Below are 22,278 nucleotides of genomic sequence, written 5' to 3' on the forward strand. Positions count from 1 at the left end.
CCCCCCCCCTCAAACTTTCGATTTGCACCTCTTCAAAGACTATTTGTCACTCGAATTAATCACTTAATTAAGTGGAATTATAATTTTTGTCTATATATTTCGCTATTTTTTGCCTTAGTGTCGCCCCTTAAATGGTGCCACCCGTTGCGGTCCGCACCCCCACCCCACGCTACGCCCCTGCCTTTTATCCCCTTCACTCTTGGTGTAATGCGTTTAATATGTAGGTTTCTTTTTTTTTTTTTTTTTTTTTTTTTCATTTCAAAATTTTTATTTTTTTTAAACGTGTTTGATAACAGTGCAATTATTTTACCATCAACACTTTGTCAAAGTGAGGAGGTTCTGATGTTTGAACAATGCTGTCCACATCATCCCAGTTATGTTGACAGACAAATGCTGTCCACATGACAAATGCTGTCCACATAACAAATGCTACCTGGGCAGTTGGTTCTCAACTTGATATGTGTCCATGATTTTGCTGATAATGTTCTGGATGATCTGCAGTGTTATATCTTGGTTGAAAACCACCACTTATTCTTTGCTTGATTTGAGAATGGGACCTCTAGACCATGACACAAGGAGAAGTGTAGAACAGCAATGGCAATGTGTTCAGGCTTTAAGTCCAGACACAGGGAGCTGTGGTAGCTGTCTCGCAGTAGAGCCCAGGACGTGCGGGGGACAGGAGACTCATCCCAGACAGAGGGCTGCATCCAGTCAGCCAGAGCCTTCAGGTAATGGCAGAGGTACTTGTGGGGGTGATCAAAGACAACCTTAAATTGAAATTGTAACGCTTGCAGCAGGTAGAGCTCACAGCTGGCCACACTTTCCCTCAGTGCCCAGAACTTGTCGCCTATCTCCAGCGGGGCCTTATTTTTGTGGAGGGTTCTGTAACAAACATTGACAATGTCTCTGATCCTGACATTTTCTTCCTCTATCTTACAAGCCAGTGATAAACAGGTGGCACCTAGCAGAAATGGGTCATAGTTTTTTAAAACATTATTGAAACAATCAAAGAAGGCCAATAGAACGATTATGAAAGGTTGAATTGACTGGTTATACCACTAACAAAATATATAATATAAAGTCTCTAAGATTTGTAATTTTTAAAATATCAAACTTAAAATTAGTAAATATTTTTAGATGTTGACAAGATTTCTAAAAACAAATATTTTCTATATATAAATAATTTTATAAACTATTAAATCTCATTTAAATAGTATTACGTTGTATTTCTTTAACTGTAGTATTTTATACATTCGTAGCCTCCCCTAGATTTTTTTCATAGCATGGGAGATAGGTATATTCTATTGTTTTTTTTTCCCCATTCATCACCAATAAGTTTATTTACATTGGTGTCGTTCAATTTAAATTCGACCAGTGGTGTTTTCTAATTATTTTATTGGAAAAGAAGGTTTGTAAAATGTACACTCAAGATATGCCCACCAACTGTTGTGGTGTTTTGTGAATTTCGTTTTAAAATGTTGCATAAATTATAATTATTTTACATGGGGCGTTAATGCAAGCGTTTTTGGAGATAGCTTAAAAAAAAAAACACGTGTACCGATTTGTAATTTTTATGTGCTTTTATTAGACATAGTTTTCTCAGCACTATGCCCACACACCTTTACTTTCCTGAATGTGAGTCAGGTACTCATCACAGCTGGGTGGACTCACTTCTACGAACTCAAGACCGGTATCCGAACTCTACTCTTTCGGGTTAGCAGTCGTGCGCTCCACCACCCGACTAGGCTGTCCAATAGAAATGATTTCATGTGTCTGTTTTTGCTCATGACGATTACTTTGTGGAGTGAATAAGATAAATACATATCACTTCGATCCTCCTGCAATATGATATAGATGAAGTTCGAACGAATGCAAAAATGTTACTTTAAAAAATAAATCTTAATGGAGCATCTGTATAGACATACAATAATAAAACGTAGTCCCATTAACAATTACTTTAATTAAGATACCTAGGGAAATTAGAGGAAGTGAGGTAAAGTGAGGTAAAGTGTGATGCACTGATGACGCAAGTTTACGTTGTAGAGGTCAAGTAGAAGTTAGCAGAAACAGAGAATAACGTAGTTGGGTAGACCAATAGATTACAGGAGAGAAACATTTCTTTAAAATATTAGGCCGGGTCGAGTCTAGATAAACGTGCTCATTGAGTTTGATATGTTGAATGTGTTTTTATCGCTAGGGAATAACGAAGAGTGTGTCCCACGCTTGTCCAAGGGGGGGGGGGGGGGAGGCGGAGATGCCTGGAAGAAACTTGACTGTCGTGTGTTGTTGAAATTGAGCGTGCACGCAAGACAATCAGACATCAATGCAATGGATAAAAAACCAAATAGACTTGATTTATAAAAAAAATTACTCTTGGATTTATTAGACGATCATAAAAAGACCAGTCGATTTACGGGTTAGTAGACGAAAGGGATGATAATGATAACTGACTCGATTGTACCTTAATTTTACTATATCTTCACAATAACTTTAGGATCAATCTGGTTTAAATCTTTCCTTATCATGCACTCTAATCTAAAACGCCTATCTTCAATATTAGTAGTCTCTTGCATACAACTACTCAGAGGCGTAGCGAGGGGGTGCGGACCGCACCGGGTGACACCATTTAGGGGGGTGACACCAAGGCAAAAATAGCAAAATATATAGAGAAAAATGATGATTCCACTTAATTAAGTGATTAATTCGAGTGTTAAATAGTAAATCGAAAATTTGAGGGGGGGGGGGGTGCGAATCGAAAACTTGTCCCCGGGAAGGGTCGCTACGCCTCTGGGGGGGTGACACCATTAAGTGCCGCAACGGGTGATACCCGACCTCGGTAGGCCACTGCAACTACTTACCTTAATTTTTTTAACAATAATAATAATTGCAAAATATGAATATAACATGGACATCGCCAAATTATAACTTAAAAACTATTAATTTTAAGGGACGCTACTATGGATGTACTATCGTGTGTACACACACTATCTATCACAAATACATCTTAACTAATCACAACACTGATGTAGATTTACCAGTGTGTAGAGGTGTGTTGTGAACACACGGACTACCCTTTACGAGTTGTCCAATACGTCGAGTAACATACTAGTATTATAAGACACACAAATACAAACGTTTTTCAAAAAAGAAGACTCAATAAAACAAAGGCTCGTCAAAATACTGAATACAAATGGAATACGTATCTACACCAGTGGCGAAGCGAGGTCGGTTCAAATATTTGTTTTCTGGATGTTTTTAATTTTCTTTACACCCCTTCACCCCATACATGGATGAGCACAAAAGTTATCACGATTCTCAACCAAACCGTTTTCCTCAGGCATATTTTGCAACGTTGAGTTGATGTAACTGCCTTGGTGTCACCCCCCTAAACAGTGTTACACGGTCCGACCCCTCTGCCCCCCCCCCCCCGTCTCACTACGCCTCTAATCTACAAAATGTACACAAACATTATACATAGCCTATTCTAAATACTAACACAAAAGTAAAACACAAGCCTAGGATTCAGTGGCTACAGAACTAAAGTACACAGAACTAACCTACACTAACCTGGTACATGTAGCCTACAGTACTAGACAAAACAAATCAGGTTGAAACACACCTTACACACTCGTACATAGACAAGTACAGACCGGACTATGACCACGTGATTAAAGACAGCTCACAACACGCAAGGTGAACACTATAGAACGAGAAAGGTCACAACGTTCAAACAATATTCACTCCTTTCATCAGTGGCGTAGCGAGGTCGGATGTTACCCGGTGCGGCACTTCATTGTGTCACCCTCAGAGGCGTTGCACCCCTCCCCCAAACTTTCGATTTGTCACCCCTCCCCCCAGAAGCGTAGCGACCCCGGGGACAAACTTTCAAATTTCGATTTGCACCCCCACCCCCTCTCAAACTTCCGATTCGCGCCCTCCCCCTCCCTCAAACTTTTGATTTGCACCTCTTAAAAGACTATTTAACACTCGAATTAATCACTTAATTAAGTGGAATTATCATGTTTCTCTATATATTTTGCTAATTTTTGCCTCGGTTTCACCCCCCTAAATGGTGCCACCCGTTGCGGTCCGCACCCCCGCCCCCAGCCCCTCGCTGCGCCCCTGCCTTTTATCCCCTTCACTTTTGGTGTAATGCGTTTATTATGTAGGTTTCTAAATATTTTTATTGAAACAACCGCGCATGATCAATGGAACGATTGTAAAAGGTTGAATTGACTGGTTATCCCACTAACAAAATATACAATATAAAGTCTCTAAGATTTGTAATTTTTAAAATATCAAACTTAAAATTAGTAAATATTTTAGATGTTGACAAGATTTCTAAAAACAAATATTTTCTATTGATAAATAATTTTATAAACTATTAAATCTCATTTAAATAGTATTATGTTGTATTTCTTTAACTGTAGTATTTTATACATTCGTAGCCTCCCCTAGATTTTTTTCATAGCATGGGAGATAAGTAAATTCTATTGTTTTTTCCCAATTCATCACCAATAATTTTATCAACATTGGTGTCGTTCAATTTAAATTCGACCAGGGGTGTTTTCTAATTATTTTATTGGAAAAGAAGGTTTGTAAAATGTACACTCAAGATATGCCCACCAACTTTTGTGGTGTTTTGTGAATTTCGTTTTAAAATGTTGCATAAATTATAATTATTTTACATGGGGCGTTAATGCAAGCGTTTTTGGAGATAGATTTAAAAAAAACAAACACGTGTAACGATTAAAAAAACAAAACACGTGTACCGATTTGTAATTTTTATGTGCTTTCATTAGACATAGTTTTGTCAGCACTATGCCCACACACCTTGAGAGTAGTATATAAGGTCCCTTTTGGAGCGAAGGCGCAGGCGCAGGGTGAGGGGAGCAGGAGCAGGAGCAGGAGCAGGAGCAAAGGCTATATAGTAAAATACTCGGATGCGGATGTACAATGACATATAGCAAAATACTCACCCACCTGGGTGGAGTGGGTGATGCGGATGTACAACGACATATAGTAAAATACTCCCTGGGGGAGGTGGAGGTACACCGACATATAGCAAAATACTCACCCAACTGGGTGAGGGTGGGTGAGCAGGATGTACAATGAGATATAGTAAAATACTCACCCACCTGGGTGAGCAGGTGGGTGAGGGTGGGTGAGCAGGATGTACAATGAGATATAGTAAAATACTCACCCACCCTAGGGTGGGTGAGCAGGAGCGGGAGTAGGTCACTAGGTCACCACCGGTGACCTTGTGACGTAATTAGTAACATTATGACGTAATCATTGACCTAGTTACGTAATTTTAATGAGTTTTTAATTAGTTTTAATGAGTTTTTTTTTAAATTTTAATTAATTTTTTAATTAGTTACGTAATTTAATTACTTTGTTTACTTTTTAATTATTTTTATTTTGTTTTTTAAATTTTATAGTTGTTTATTTATTTTGTTTTGTAATTTTTATTAACGAGTTACGTAATTTGGTTTTTTGTTTGTTTTGAATTAATTTGATGTTAATTACTTTGTTTGTGTTTTGTTTGTTTATTTTTAATAAGTTTAATTAATTTGATTTTTATTTAAATTTGATTTTTTAATTAGTTTAATTTTTTAAATTTTAATTTTGTAATTTTAATTTATTATTTTTATTAATTTTTATTAACTAGTTACGTATTTTGCTTTTAATTAGTTTGATTTTAAAATTTAATTTGTTTATTTCTTTTCTTTGTTGTTTAATTTGTTGGTTTGTTTATTTACTTGTATGTATGTTTAATAGTAAACGGATAGGGGTGTTGGTGGATGAGAGGGGGAGTAATGATGGGGTTTGAGGGTAGGGGTGCGTTAGCGTGTACTTTGTGAATAACATACATTAACAACACCTGTTACTCGCTAATGGCACCCGGCACGTATCGATTCACCAGCAAAGTTTTTCTTTTTGTGAGGGACCGTACACTGTCCGAGTTAATTTTGGTCACACCCACTGGACCATCATCAACTTGATAGCCCACCTAATTAAATTTTTTGACACCCGTCATTGATTTATGTGGGTTCGCGAAGCGATCCCACCGGGAGGTATGGTAATTAACGCGAAGCCAGCGTTAAGTGTGGGAACATCTGTTACCACGTTAATTGATTTTTCCCCCGGTTGGGTCCCGTGCTTTTCACTAACAGTTATACTGACAGTATCATAGGTTTTTTCATCGAGTAAAGAAATAGTATTGATCGACCCGGGTCGAGCGGTGTGTTGTATGTAGTTGGTATATCCATGTTTTGTTGTTGGTTGGTGTAGAGTTTATACGAGGATCGGTGAAGTTTTCACCGAGGTTGGTTTTGAACTCGGACCATCCATGTTTAGGAATTGTTAGGTGTAGAGTTTATACTATGTTGGTATGGTTTTGGTTTCACCATGGATTGGTTCAAAGTTGTTACAGGCATGCTTTGGAGTTGGTAGGTTTCAAACTAGCGTCGGTGAAGTTTTCACCGAGGCAGGTTACAAAATTGATACAGGCATGTTTTGGAAGTGTTAGGGGCCGAATCCATACTAGAGTGGGAAGGATTTTGTTTTCACCGATTGATGTTGGTACACGGATGTTTTGGAAGGGGTTGGTGTAGAGTCTATACTACGGTCGGTGAAGTTTTCACCGAGGCAGGGTTCGAAGCTAGACCATGTATGTTTAGGAATTGTTAGGGGCAGAGTTTACACTAGGGTCGGGGGAGTTTTGATAACACCGAGACATGTTGGCACATACATGTTCTTGGAATTGATGGCAGCCGAGTTTATATTAGGGTCGGTGAGGTTTTCATCTAGGTAGGTTTCAAAGTTGTTACATGTAGGGCCTATGTTTTGGAAGGGGTTGGTGGATGGTTTTTATACTAGAGTCGGTGAAGTTTTCACCGATGTATGTTTCAAAGTTGTTACATGTGTGTGTGTGTGTGTGTGTGTGTGTGTGTGTGTGTGTGTGTGTGTGTGTGTGTGTGTTTGAGTGTACGTGTGTGTGTAAGGTGGTGGTAAGGTGGTGGTGGTAAGGTACTGGTGGTAAGGTGGTGGTAAGGTGGTGGTAAGGTGGTGGTAAGGTGGTGGTAAGGTGGTGGTAAGGTGGTGGTGGTGGTAAGGTGGTGGTAAGGTGGTGGTGGTAAGGGGGTGGTAAGGGGGTGGTAAGGTGGTGGTAAGGGGGTGGTAAATTTGCTTAAGATTATAAACTTCAAGTTTTAAAAATCAACAATGTTATAGTACGTCGTGTCAAATGACACACAGTTTAAAATGTCTACATTTAAATTTCACCAAAATAATGATGTATAAACTAAATATGATTTGACGTTAGCATACATATCATTCAATCTAATCACTCTAAAGTACAAATCAATAATTTTTATTGATTAAGGGGTCGTGTTCATCCTAGGGTCGGTGAAGTTTTCACCGAGGCAGATTTCAAAGTTGGATGTGGATGTTTTTATTTGTATATGAAAAGATTTAAAAGTTTGGATGGGAACATTGTCACTTTTGAGAGTAAATGTCAATGTGTTTAGGAAGGGGATATTCATTGGGGATTGGTGTCTACAAGTTATGTATCCCAGTCTGTTGGAGTGGTTTCTAGGGGGTTGTGACATTAGTTGAATAAATGTTTGTCTGTTACTTTGTCTGTCCAAGGAATAGTGTGGGTAGTGGTACGGTGTGTTTATCTATCGGTTGGTATTGAGGTTAGTGTGATGACGCAAGGTTGGATGGGAGAAGGGGGAAGGGGTTGCTGACAAAGGGAAGGGGAAGGGCGAATTGTGATAATGGTTGGGGCACCGATCAGAGCGGTAAAGGGCTATTTCCAACTCGGATCCAGTATTTTAAATGGTTGATTTTGATTTCAGTCATACATCTTATACAGGATACCGAGTTACATAACTTTCAGGGACAAGTAACAAAACAATAACTCACATCAAAAATTTAAAAAAAAAAAAAAAGACCGTTTATATAATAAGTTTTTTATTGAATAAAAACAACCCCATCAGCATACAGTCAAGGTTCTGTCTTATTTACATATTTACATTAAAGTCTCATTAAAGGCACGATTGGTAAACTAAAAGGTCTTATATGTCTAGGGGAGATGTTGTCACATTGTCTGCGTCTACTTGTCTTTTAATGTAAAAGTAAGAAAGTGAGTTTCTGTGTTGGGTGTAAGTATATATCCCCGTGTTGTATGCTCTGAACCCTGTGTTTGTCCCACCACTTGGTTCCTTTGTTGTGAGGACCTGCATGAAAGATTCTTTGCCTAGTGTGTTGTGATTTTTAGATAATCCCTTGGTTGATGTTTTATTATACTCGCCAAAACAGTGGTACGTCTTGCTACATAAAGATACCATCCCATCCCCTTCATATTCTAATTTAAACAACCCCGGTGTTCTCTTTTCATAAATTTTCCTAGCCCTACACTCTAGACAATGACTATCTACCGTGCCTTTGCCGCTTATAAATTGTGGTCTATGTGAGTCACATACTTCTGAGGGGAACCATTTGTCGTAAATGTCAAAAAACTCGTGTTCTAGTCCCGGTCTTACGGCTTTTAACAAGTCATCGGTACTTAAGGCTAAGTATAAACTGTCAGTGTCCATCTCACATAGCTGAAAGTCGGTTCTATCTATATATTTGTCTATAAAGTCATAATAAAATTCTAACATCCTAAGTTTCGCGTACTGATAAACGAAAAAGCCTATCTGAAGAGGGAGATCCCAAACTATCTTCTTTTTTAACGTTTCTACTTCGTAAACATCGTCGGTAAGTTTTGTCATTTTTTTAAATCGCGGATTATTAATACAATCCCCTATATCCCTAGCCCTACAGTAGGTCATGTCCGCATGTCGTGTTTTATCCGTCAAAGTTTTACCGTATGCCGCGTTTCCTAACAATTTCATTGTTTCACTAGTTATCGCGTATTTGTCGTCTATGTCCCCCTTTCTTCGCGCGTCTGAAACTGTATCCCCAAATGTCTTAAAACATGCAATTGGATTATATTCAACGACTTGATAAATTTTACTGACTACCAACCCATGATTTAAATACCACTTTAAAAGGGGTGTCGCTAATAAAATTTTCTCCCCTGTAAAGCTACCGATTAAAGTCCGTCTACCGCTAGTTAATAAGTTGTTATCGATCGCGTATTGTCTCATAAAAGGTCCGATGTCATCGCGCGTAACGTCCGTATTTTTAAAAATAGGTGTCATCTCACTAAAATGTGCTCTTAAACTATCCGGTACTTTAATGTCGCATTCTATCAGTCCAAAACACGAGTCGTCTAAAACAGAATCGATGATCTGTTTTTCAGTCAGGGGCCATTTCTTACCATAGGTCGGTGTCGGTGTCTTTTGTGATTTGTCAATAGAGTTTAAATAGTCTTTAATAGTTGGGTTCATTTTTTTCTGGTTCCCCCACTCACATTCCCACATTTCTACGACTTTAACGTCAACAGTCTCGGTAAGGTACTTCGTAATTTCGTTTGTCTTTTTAAATAACTCAGTCAAGGGTCTGTTACTAATCGGGTTTACTGTTCTGTCTTTAGTTAAAGGGCAGTCAGGGTGTCCATGAAAGAGGCAGCCATGGAACTGATAAACGGTTCGAGTGTTCGCGTCCCACCCGTCTACTCTTATATGGCGAGATCCTAAGCTAACTTCGCCCCCGTTAAACGCGGTTTTTAAAGTTACCCCCTTTGTTTTTGAAACCCACGATAACCACTGAAAAGCCTGTTCCCCGTAATGATTCGTTTTACGCGGTCTAAACCCCTCCTCACTATTTCTAATAATCGGAAATCCCGTCGGCATTTTTTGCATTAAAGACCATAAATAAAGCGCGTTCGCATCGTACCCCTTAATTGCCTGTACCACCTTTTTACTATTCCCCCTAATGAACGTTTCACCCTTTTCGTGATGTCTATGAAAAATAATGGAGGGGCCCCCTACGATATTATTTCGGATTGTTTTATGTAACTCTGATTCGCGCTCGGAACACAAAGAAAAAGAAACGTTTTCGGGAAGTGTTTTGAATAAGTATTTTAAGGTTACCCCTGGGACAGAAATTGCATCTTTAAAAATATCAACCCCTAAATTTTTGTAAAAATTAGTTTGCTGCTCGAGCGCTTCGATAAACGGTTTTACATCGATATTGTTATACCAAATAAGATAATCTTTAAACGTTTGCATCCCCTTCTCTACCCAAATTTGGCTACACGTGGCGTACTCCTCGTCTGAAATGTTACAATTTTTTAATGATGAAAAAAAGGCCGAATGCGGAGGTAAAGACGTTTCATCTAAGACGGTTAAATTTTTGACATATTCGTACGGAAAAAATCCCTTGGTCTCTTTAACATTATATGCGGCGAGGTATTTACTATAGCTAAACCCTGGTGCTAGATAATTAACTATATCTAAGAACTTTAATTTATTTGTTGATATACACATAAAATTATTATTTCTTTTAACTACATATTTAAACGGTGTTTGTTTATCTTCTACGTCGTCTTCGTCATCGTTACAACTAGCTCTAGGTCCCTCCTCTAACCCCTCTTCTGTGTTTGAATAAGCTAAAAAGTACTGAATAAAATACGGCTTAACGAGATTTATATCATATTTTCCTGAATTAAACCCTATAACCGGCATTTGTCGCAAATACTCGTCTAATCTACCGCTAAGAAAGCTATCAAACCCTTTGTCGTTCGACTTATTATCACTACCCCTAGCTTTAGGTGGAAATAACTTCCTGATTTGCTTAAAAACAGGCTCGAACTGTTTTTTCAAAATGCCATAAGCTGCCTCGGCGATTATGTGGAGTCTGTCAATAACTCTAGTCACTAATTCTTGAGGGTCACCAGTCGAAATAAAACAGATGGGTTCGACGAACCCATCTACGTTTGAGGCGACAGAGCAAGACAAAGGCACGTGTTTGGCTACGCTTTTTGTAACTCTACCTAACGGGGGTAACTCGGTATGGTCGAAATAGCATTCGAAATCGTAAGTTGCTCGGAAGGGATAAACAAAGTTACTATTTACAACTACCCCATAGGACGCTAAAAACTCCCAGATTGTTTGGTGTGTCTGATAAACCCCTCCCTTATACCTATCAACGGGTTTCCCCCCATTACACCCTTTCACGTGTCTGTTTAATTGTTTAACGGTGGGCCATAATTTGTTACACACAGAACACGCGAAAGAGTGACCCGCCCCACCTATATTATTAATGTACATAAACTGATTTTGAAAAACTAAAAGATACATGGTCTCCCTAAACCTATCATTACTTCTAAGTTTCGGAAAAAGGATCTGGTTTTCGTCAAATTCAAAAATCTCAATATTTACACTAAAACAGGACTCTAAGAGGGGAATTTCGACCAACCTAACCCCACTAAAATTAGCCAAGGTCCCGAGACCTTGGTGTGCTTGCCACTGTTTCGCGAGATGTAATGTTGGAATTCTAAGATCTCTTGTGGGTGACCCTAAATGTCTGGCTAAACATCTAAAAAAGGAGAAATTGTCTGTGTAGGGTTTTGACTGTGAATCCTGTAGTAACATATTAATGGCGTGATTATGTTTAATAAAGTCAGGAATGTCTGTAAGAAGGCATGTGGGTGAAGCTTTGTCTGTGGTCGGGTGTAAGTCTACTGCATCTCCCCTAAGGTCGTCTACAGGATAAATAGTGGTGTGTGAATTAATGTTACTGTCATTGTTAGTCTTTACGCGTTTGTTGTTTGATATGTCGTCATACGTCCTTTGTCGTTTTAAGGGGCTAGTGTTGGTCGCGGTACGAGCTGTTTGGCTCGCTGATGGGAGTTGGACAGTATGTGTGTCGATCACCAATGTGGGTTGGTGTGTTTGTCTGTTGGTTGCTGATGGGGTGTCGGTCGGTGATGTTTGGTTGGTGTGTGCTGTTTTACAATGTCTTGTCAAATTGGAAAGTAGTGTAAATACTTTCCCGCAAGTTGTGCAGGGATGTCTTCCTCGACCATGTGCTGTCTCTTGATGCCTTATGAAAAGTTGATTACGGGTGAACACTCGGTCGCAGATCTCGCATGTGAAACGAGTCATGGCTGGGTGGCTGCTTGTTTGGGCGGCTTCCCTTATTGATGAAGTGTCTAGTAGTTGGAGGCTTGGGTAGGTCGTTGGCTGTAGAATAAAATAAATACATAAAATAAAATGCATAAAATAAAATACATACTTAAAACTAAATTGAAAATGAAACGTACCTATGGGTTTGCACGTCTAAGTTCGATCTGGGGTTGTGTAGTTGGATGTAGCTGGAACGTTTAGTTTAGTGGCTGGAACGGGGATGGATATGTAGCTCAATAGATCAGTCGATGGATCGGCTGCGTCGAGGGGTTGGTTGTACACTAAAAAGGAATACATGTGAGTACTTATTTAGAAAATATTTAAAAAATATTTTAATAGAGTTATCTCCCTTAAAACAAAAAAGTACTATTCACCTTACCTCGGTGTACGATACAAAATTAAAAACATGTGACTACGTATTTAATAAGATTTGATTTTAACGGGGTTAGCGCCCTTAAAACAAAAGTAATATTAACCTTACCTTTAATAGAATAAACACGCACAAAAGATGTGGTCCGTATAGGGTTAGGTAGATGTGATGGTTGATAAAGTTGGCGTGGGTTAGTCTCAGGAGTCAACAGAGGTCTCAGGCTGGATAAGTCGCGGTGAAGTTTGGTGTGAAGTCCGAAGTTGAAGTGATTAAAACAAAATTTTCGCGGTCATTTATACGGTTGATCGGCCTAATTACACCACCAGCTGTCGCACAACAGCTGTTGCATAATGACCTATGTACTTCGCGGAGCTAACAAAGCGATCGGTAAAATCGATTAACGTGGTAACAGATGTTCCCACACTTAACGCTGGCTTCGCGTTAATTACCATACCTCCCGGTGGGATCGCTTCGCGAACCCACATAAATCAATGACGGGTGTCAAAAAATTTAATTAGGTGGGCTATCAAGTTGATGATGGTCCAGTGGGTGTGACCAAAATTAACTCGGACAGTGTACGGTCCCTCACAAAAAGAAAAACTTTGCTGGTGAATCGATACGTGCCGGGTGCCATTAGCGAGTAACAGGTGTTGTTAATGTATGTTATTCACAAAGTACACGCTAACGCACCCCTACCCTCAAACCCCATCATTACTCCCCCTCTCATCCACCAACACCCCTATCCGTTTACTATTAAACATACATACAAGTAAATAAACAAACCAACAAATTAAACAACAAAGAAAAGAAATAAACAAATTAAATTTTAAAATCAAACTAATTAAAAGCAAAATACGTAACTAGTTAATAAAAATTAATAAAAATAATAAATTAAAATTACAAAATTAAAATTTAAAAAATTAAACTAATTAAAAAATCAAATTTAAATAAAAATCAAATTAATTAAACTTATTAAAAATAAACAAACAAAACACAAACAAAGTAATTAACATCAAATTAATTCAAAACAAACAAAAAACCAAATTACGTAACTCGTTAATAAAAATTACAAAACAAAATAAATAAACAACTATAAAATTTAAAAAACAAAATAAAAATAATTAAAAAGTAAACAAAGTAATTAAATTACGTAACTAATTAAAAAATTAATTAAAATTTAAAAAAAAACTCATTAAAACTAATTAAAAACTCATTAAAATTACGTAACTAGGTCAATGATTACGTCATAATGTTACTAATTACGTCACAAGGTCACCGGTGGTGACCTAGTGACCTACTCCCGCTCCTGCTCACCCACCCTAGGGTGGGTGAGTATTTTACTATATCTCATTGTACATCCTGCTCACCCACCCTCACCCACCTGCTCACCCAGGTGGGTGAGTATTTTACTATATCTCATTGTACATCCTGCTCACCCACCCTCACCCAGTTGGGTGAGTATTTTGCTATATGTCGGTGTACCTCCACCTCCCCCAGGGAGTATTTTACTATATGTCGTTGTACATCCGCATCACCCACTCCACCCAGGTGGGTGAGTATTTTGCTATATGTCATTGTACATCCGCATCCGAGTATTTTACTATATAGCCTTTGCTCCTGCTCCTGCTCCTGCTCCTGCTCCCCTCACCCTGCGCCTGCGCCTTCGCTCCAAAAGGGACCTTATATACTACTCTTGAGTCAGGTACCCATCACAGCTCGGTGGACTCGGGGAACTCTAGACTTTCGGGTTAGCAGTCGTGCGCTCCACTATCCGACCACGCTGCCCAATAAAGATGCTTTCAGCTGTCTATTTTTGCTCATGTCGATTACTTCGTAGAGTGAATAAGAATAAATACATATCACTTCTATCCTGTTGTATCACTTGTGATAGAGGGGAGCTGGGCGTTTTAAAGAAAGACACCTGCACGAAGGCCGATTTCCCGAAAGACACTTGCCCGAATGCGACATATGCCCGAATGGACGCAATTAATTTAATTAAGATATCTAGGGAAATTATATGAAGTGAGGTTAAGTGTGATGACGCAAGTTTCAGTTGTAGAGGTCAAATAGAAGTTAGCAGAAACAGAGAATAGGGTAGTTGGGTAGACCAATTGATTACAGGAAAGAAACATTTCTTTAAAATATTAGGCCGGGTCGAGGCTAGATGAACGTGCTCATTGAGTTTGAGATGTTGAATGTGTTTTTATCGCTTGGAGATAGTGAACAGTAAGTTCAACGCTTGTCCAGAGTATTGTGACGAATGTTGTGAGTACACACACGAGGCTTGTCATGGGTGGTTGATATAGAGCGTGCACACATGTCAATCAGACGTCATCTTAATAGATAAATAACCAAAATAGACTTAATTTATAAAAAAATACATGTGGATTTATTAGACGATCATAACAATACCAGTCGATATACGGGATAGTAGACGAACGGGATGATAACGATAACTAACTAGATTGTACCTTAATTTCACTATATCTTCACAATAACTTTAGGATCAATCTGGATATAAAACTTTCCTTATCATGCACTGTAATCTAAAACGCCTATCTTCAATATTAGTAGTCTCTTGCACACAACTACTTAGCTTAATTTTTTTAACAATAATAATAATTGCAAAATATGAATATAACATGGACATCGCCAAATTATAACTTTAAAAAATATCAATTTTAAGGGACGCTACTATGGGTGTACTATCGTATGTGCACACATTATCTATCACAAATACATGTTAACTGATCGTAACACTGATGTAGATTTACAAGTGTGTAGAGGTGTGTTGTGAACAAACGGACACACATTTACGAATGTCCAATACGTCGAGCAACATACTAGTATTATAAGACACACAAACACAAACGTTTTTCAAAACAGAAGACTCAATAAAACAAAGGCTCGTTAAAATACTGAATAAAAATGGAATACCAGTGGCGAAGCGAGGTCGGTTCATATATTTGTTTTCTAGATGTATTTAATTTTTTTTTTACACCCCCCTAACCCCATACATGGATGAGCACAAAAGTTATTACGATTCTCAACCAAACCGTTTTCCTCAGGCATATTTTGCAACGTTGAGTTGATGTAACTGCCTTGGTGTCACCCCCCTAAACGGTGTTACACGGTCCGCCCCCTCCGCCCCCCCCCCCCCGTCTCGCTACGCCTCTAATCTACTCTATGTACACAAACATTATACATAGCCTATTCTAAATACTAACACAAAAGTAAAGCACAAATGTACACAAACACTATACATAGCCTATTCTAAATACTAACACAAGAGTAAAACACAAACCTAGGATACAGAGGATACAGAACTAAAGCACACAGAACTAACCTACACTAACCTGGTACATGTAGAGTACTGAGACAAAACAAACCAGGTTGAAACACACCTTACACACCCGTACACAGACAAGTACAGACCGGACTATGACCACGTGATTAAAGACAGCTCACAACACGAAAGGTGAACACTATAGAACGAGAAAGGTCACAACGTTCAAACAATATTCACTCCTTTCATCAGTGGCGTAGCGAGGTCGGGTATCACCCGGTGTGGCACTTCATGCTGTCCCCTCCGCCCCCCCCCCCAGAGGAGTAGCGACCCTTCCCGGGGACAAACTTTCAATTTTCGATTGGCACCTTCCACCCCCCCCCCCCCCTCAAACTTTCGATTTGCACCTCTTCAATAACTATTTAACACTCGAATTAATCACTTCATTAAGTGGAATTATCATTTTTCTCTATATATTTCGCTATTTTTTGCCTTGGTGTCACCCCTAAATGGTGCCACCCGTTGCGGTCCGCACCCCCGCCCCTCGCTACGCCCCTGCCTTTTATCCCCTTCACTTTTGGTGTAATGCGTTTAATATGTAGGTTTTTAAATATTTATTGAAACAATCACAGAAGACCACTACAACGATTATGAAAGGTTGAATTGACTTGTTATACCACTAACAAAATATATAATATAAAGTCTCTAAGATTTGTAATTTTTAAAATATCAAACTTAAAATTAGTAAACATTTAGATGTTGACAAGATTTCTAAAAACAAATATTTTCTATAGATAAATTATTTTATAAACTATTAAATCTCATTTAAATAGTATTACGTTGTATTTCTTTAACTGTAGTATTTTATACATTCGTAGCCTCCCCTAGATTTTTTTCATAGCATGGGAGAAAGGTAGGCCTATATTCTATTGGTTTTTTCCCCATTCATCACCAATAATTTTATCAACATTGGTGTCGTTCAATTTAAATTCGACCAGGGGTGTTTTCTAATTATTTTATTGGAAAAGAAGGTTTGTAAAATGTACACTCAAGATATGCCCACCAACTTTTGTGGTGTTTTGTGAATTTCGTTTTAAAATGTTGCATAAATTATAATTATTTTACATGGGGCGTTAATGCAAGCGTTTTTGGAGATAGATTTAAAAAAAACAACCACGTGTAACGATTAAAAAAACAACAACACGTGTACCGATTTGTAATTTTTATGTGCTTTTATTAGACATAGTTTTCTCAGCACTATGCCCACACACCTTTACTTTCCTGAATGTGAGTCAGGTACTCATCACAGCTGGGTGGACTCACTTCTACGAACTCAAGACCGGTATCCGAACTCTACTCTTTCGGGTTAGCAGTCTTGCGCTCCACCACCCGACTAGGCTGTCCAATAGAAATGATTTCATGTGTCTCTTTTTGCTCATAACGATTACTTTGTGGAGTGAATAAGATAAGTACATATCACTTCTATCCTCCTGCGATGTGATATAGATGAAATTAGAACGAATGCAAAAATGTTACTTTAAAAAATAAATCTTAATGGAGCATCGGTATAGACATGCAATAATAAAACGTAGTCCCATTAACAATTAATTTAATTAAGATACCTAGGGAAATTAGAGGAAGTGGGGTAAAGTGTGATGACGCAAGTTTAAGGTCAAGACAGATCACTACGTACAAACAATATTCACCCCTTTCATGCCCTTCACTTATTCACAACAGTGTAGACATTGAATGTGGTTTTATTGCTTGCTTGTAGTGAAGATTGAATCAAACACCTCTTTAAAATGTGAACTCATGATGAGATAGATAAACAGGTTCACCGAGGAACTCACGAAGTCCAAGAACAAGGTCACATCAATGATGATGATGTACAAGTCGTGGTACTTCCGGTTGACGTAGAGCTCGGGTTCCATAGCGCGCGCCGTGGCCACGCCCAGCCTGGGGATGATGTTGATGACGTAGAAGAGGACGACGAAGAGAAGCATCTTGACAAGCTGGGCGTCCCTGACGGAGAGACCGGAGTTTTTCTTTTTCCGGTTTGCTAAGGGAGGTAACTCCACACTTTCGTTTTTCTTGCTGTGTTGACGAGAATTGCCTTGTATATATGCCGTAATACGTGGTCTGTTGTATTTCATGTTACGTTTAGACGCTGAGTTGTTTCTTACCGTAATTATTTTACCAACTTCAGTTGAATTAACCAAACCGGTTATACCCTCACGGTTTTCGGTAAGAATTTCCGATCTAACTTTAAACGTGGTAACAGCCTGAGGATCAGGTGTTGAAGCTGTTAGTTCCGTGTTTGAATGACGTAGATGTTTATCCCGAAACTCGGATATCTGTTTCAACCGGAAAATGATGATAGTCGTAGCGAGAACGATGACAATGAAACAAAGGACGGTCCAAAACATAAAAATAACGTTCATGTAAGTGAAAATATCCGGGGTTTGTCTAAAAACTGAAGTGGTCTTATATTGCGCCATAGTTTGGTTGAACTGGAAATCAAAACCCCAGCCAATTTCAAACCCAGTGGTAAGGGGAGATAACGTCATAATAACTATTATAATAATAAGACTTAGAATTACTTTAGTTACCTCCCTTGTAATAAGCGACTTTATTCTCAAAGGGAGGCAAACGCACAAGCACCGTTCGATAGTCACGTACATAGTTATCACATTGACAACAGGTCCGCATAAATTTTGAACGTGCGAGTTCAACAAATACGTCACCCTTGTCCAATTCACCGCTAACCGATCATCAAAAAAACCTATCAGGCCGTACAATCGATGGAGGAACCCGATCAGTGATTTGAGCAGATCGAACAGGGATATGACCATCAAGGACAAGGTCGCGGACTCCTGCAGACCCTGACGGTAGAAGACAGCGATGGTCAGGGTGTTGGTGATGACGCCCGACCCTGACAGGAGGAAACAGGGCCAAAGGTCAACGGCCATGTCGATGATGAGGCGTATCTCGTATACGTTTAACATGGCTGCTTGCTAATTTATATAACTTAGTCCTACTTGGACAATTCTTAGCAATATTTTAGGAAACCTTTAACTTAATAGCAGCTTTTTTTCACTTAGCTAGAACTTTTTTGCAACTTCTAGGCAACTTCTTGCGAACTTAGGTATGCGCAGATTTCGAAATTACTTGCAAAGTTTTGGCGTTGTCTTATAATTTGTTAAGTTAAATGCGTCTTGCATCTTGTTTACAAATTGTTGCAGTCAGACAGCAGCTTCTTGTAAATTGTTGTAAACTCCTTGTAATATGTAAGCAGCGTCTGGCAATTTTTATGTCAATTTTCTGTAACTTGTCAGCTTCTTGTAACGTATTGGAAACCAATCTTAAAGTGTAATAAATCAACACTTCAAAAGAAAATGAAGTATAAACGAAATATATATAAACAGGCTTTGAAATACTGCACATGAAGGGATTGAAAAACGACTTTTATTTACTGTGAAGTTTAAATTACGTTGAAAGTTTTCTTAGCTTTTTAACAAAACACAAATGAAATGTAAGTTTTAAATTGATTTTTTTTTTTGAGCTGACTTAGTATTGACTTGATAACTAGAGACAGAATCTGTAATTAAATTCCTAAATCCATGAGTCTGAAAATTAATACCCATTAAATGGGATTGCCGTTCTTGTCATTAAAGTTAAATTATCTTGTTGGGCTATCGAACGAAGACAGCAAATGACAGCATACCACTTATCATACAATTTTCAAATCCTTAAAACAAAATGGTACATATTTTTACAAATTACAAAGCAGAAGTACTAAGAAACGATGAATATAAAATATGACATCTAATCTTAATAAAATAACCATCTTGTTTTAAATGTAGTTTAATAACTATGATTGCAAGGGTATCGTTTTGACTTGATCTTGTAATTCTTGGTTTCTTTATTTTATAAAAATAATTTTAAATGCACTATACAATAAATATATTTGAGATGTTGTTATAAAATGCTTTTGTATCTTTAAACATTCATATATTATGTTAATATAAGCTATGCAATGAACCGTGGAATGGCGTGGTCTAGAGATAAAGTGCTAGACTTTTCACCCAGCTCTGATGGGCACCAAACTTACGTAAGAGAAAGTAAAAGCAGCTTGGCATACTACTGAATACACAATCTCTTCATATGCCGAGGTCTATTTCACTTGCCCCATGGACCGTCAGGTTCAAAAAGAGAACTTTACTGTCTTTTTATTTATGCCTATGATCATCATGCTTGTTTATGGAAATCAATTTAATACTTCAAGTAGTATTTCTTAATTGGCGCACCAAATCAAATTGAAAAAAAAAAGCACCCAACAGATTAACTTAATGAGACATAATCTACTGTAGCAATTTTCTAACAAAACTTTCCAAACGCTTTCACCTTTTATCGTGTTTGCACTGGCAGGAGCTGATTTAACGCACTTAAATATTTTTGTTTTATAATATGTGAGGTATTGTACTCTACTCAGAATAATACTGGTAACTTCAAAAATATTATTCAGAGAGAGTCAATTATTTCAAGGGCTCATCATCATCATCATCATCCTCATCATCATCATCATTCCTTTGTGGCCCCTGGGGAGCAAAGGGCTGCAACCACACATCTCCAGCGGACTCGGTTTTGGGCTGCTCCCTTTATCTGTGCCCATGTGAGCCCAGCTGTTTTCGTATTTCAAGGGCTATAGTTTCTAATTACAAAAATGTGTCCTTCTTCTTTTTCTGCAGTATTGTGATTACCATTTTGATAGTAATTTAAAATAAAGCTGTTGTGTGAAGAATAAAACGGACGTCGGCCGATCGGGTCGATTAAGCTCATGGTTGCCTGACCGAAAATTCCTGAGTTCAATCCCTGGCAGATGAGGCTCGATAGCAGAGGCGTAACGACCCTTCCCGGCGCCTGGGGACAAACTTTCAATTTACCCTTCCCCCCCCCCCCCCCCCCGCACCCCTAGGGAGCAAATTTGCAAATTTGCACCCCCCCCCCCCTCAAACTATTTATAATGCAAAAATGCAGCTAAAATGACATTTTAATTTGTTTTTCCAACCCATTTTGGCGCTCCCTAATGTCGGCGCCCGTGGACATACGTACCCCCCCCCCCGCCCCCCCCCCCCCCTCTTGCTACGCCTCTGCTCGATAGCTGGGGAAAGCCACTCTTCTATGGGAGACAACTCCAAAATCAAACAGCTGCTGCCTTGTAGTTTCTTCTTGACTGGACAAAGGCTATGGAAGCACATCCAAAAAAACAAAAGCAGGCTGAAAACAGTCAACGACCTATATGGCGCATAATAAATTGACACTTAATACTCTATTGCGTTGGTTGGAATCTCTTCCAATACTAGAATTAAGAACGAAGAAAAAGAAGAATATGCACGAGTTATTGTTGTACGTTCATTCAGATGTGTCTTCAAAATATTAGCATATCTGTACAAGAAAGACCTGATATGATGTCAGCTCCCAGATATAGACTTGAAATCGATGGAATAGAGATCGATTGGAATTTAGTTTGACGAAGCCAAACAAACATAAATGATATCGAGTCTCGTAAATTCCTATTTATTTTAAAACCTCGGTTACCCTGAACTTTGTCCACCGTGGTTACGTGGTTGTTACGCCGCTGATATATACATATATATATATATATATATATATATATATATATATATATATATATATATATATATATATATATATATATTAATGTTACAAAGATTAATGTGCAAATCAACCAACCCACTTAGATTTAACTGTGTGTTCATGCCCGTTCTTAATTTTTAAACTATATAAAGGTAGACAACCTATAATTAGATGTATCAAGTCATTAAAATAAATTAAAATTCAATAATGCAAAAGCAAAACAAATATGGTTTAATTATTTTTATTTAAAAAACATTTGTATAATTAGTTTTATATGAATTTGTGTACGTTCTACAATTTTTAGATGTTGGTTTACATTTATAATGATACTATTATTCCAATTTTAAACTAATAATTGTATATAATACATTATTTGTTAAGAAAGTGAAACTACTTTTGTTGATGCTATGTCCTTTTTGAACTAATTGCGTAATACAAGAAAGTTTTATTATGCTTTAATGTAATATGTAGTCAATCTTCGTTAATATCTAAAAATGCTCGATTTAAGAAAACAAAATGCCCTTGCGCATATTGTGTGCGCAGTTTTCCGATCACCGTTGTCAACATAGAAAGCAATCGGTCTATTTGATCTGCAGCTATAAATAAACTAGTCTTTACCGATAGTGGTAATGCTCTTAAGGATATTAAAAGAAGAAAAAAATTAACAAGGATTAAGAAATTTTTTTTTTTTTTATAATACCAAGCGTCAGCAAATATCGGTAGCACCGCCAACAGTGTTTCTTCCAGACTTTTTTCTCCGGGGTGGGGGGGGGGGGGGCACTTAAAATTTTCGGGGGAGTTGGGGGGGGCGGACACTGTTAAATGTATATATTTTCTATGTAAGTTACATTTTGCTCAGGGGGGGGGGGGGGGGGCGG

At 38.2% G+C, this 22,278-nt stretch overlaps 1 pseudogene; it reads right to left on the reverse strand.

Annotated features, from left to right (window-relative positions):
* Nucleotides 1-290: 290 nt before the first annotated feature.
* On the reverse strand, nt 291-18,711 carry LOC131942984 (cyclin-Q-like; annotated as a pseudogene).
* Between the last annotated feature and the right edge of the window lie 3,567 nt (nt 18,712-22,278).

This window comes from Physella acuta, unplaced genomic scaffold, assembly GCF_028476545.2.
Source record: "Physella acuta isolate Inbredline_101_S28 unplaced genomic scaffold, ASM2847654v3 ptg000437l, whole genome shotgun sequence".
NCBI lineage: Eukaryota > Metazoa > Mollusca > Gastropoda > Physidae > Physella > Physella acuta.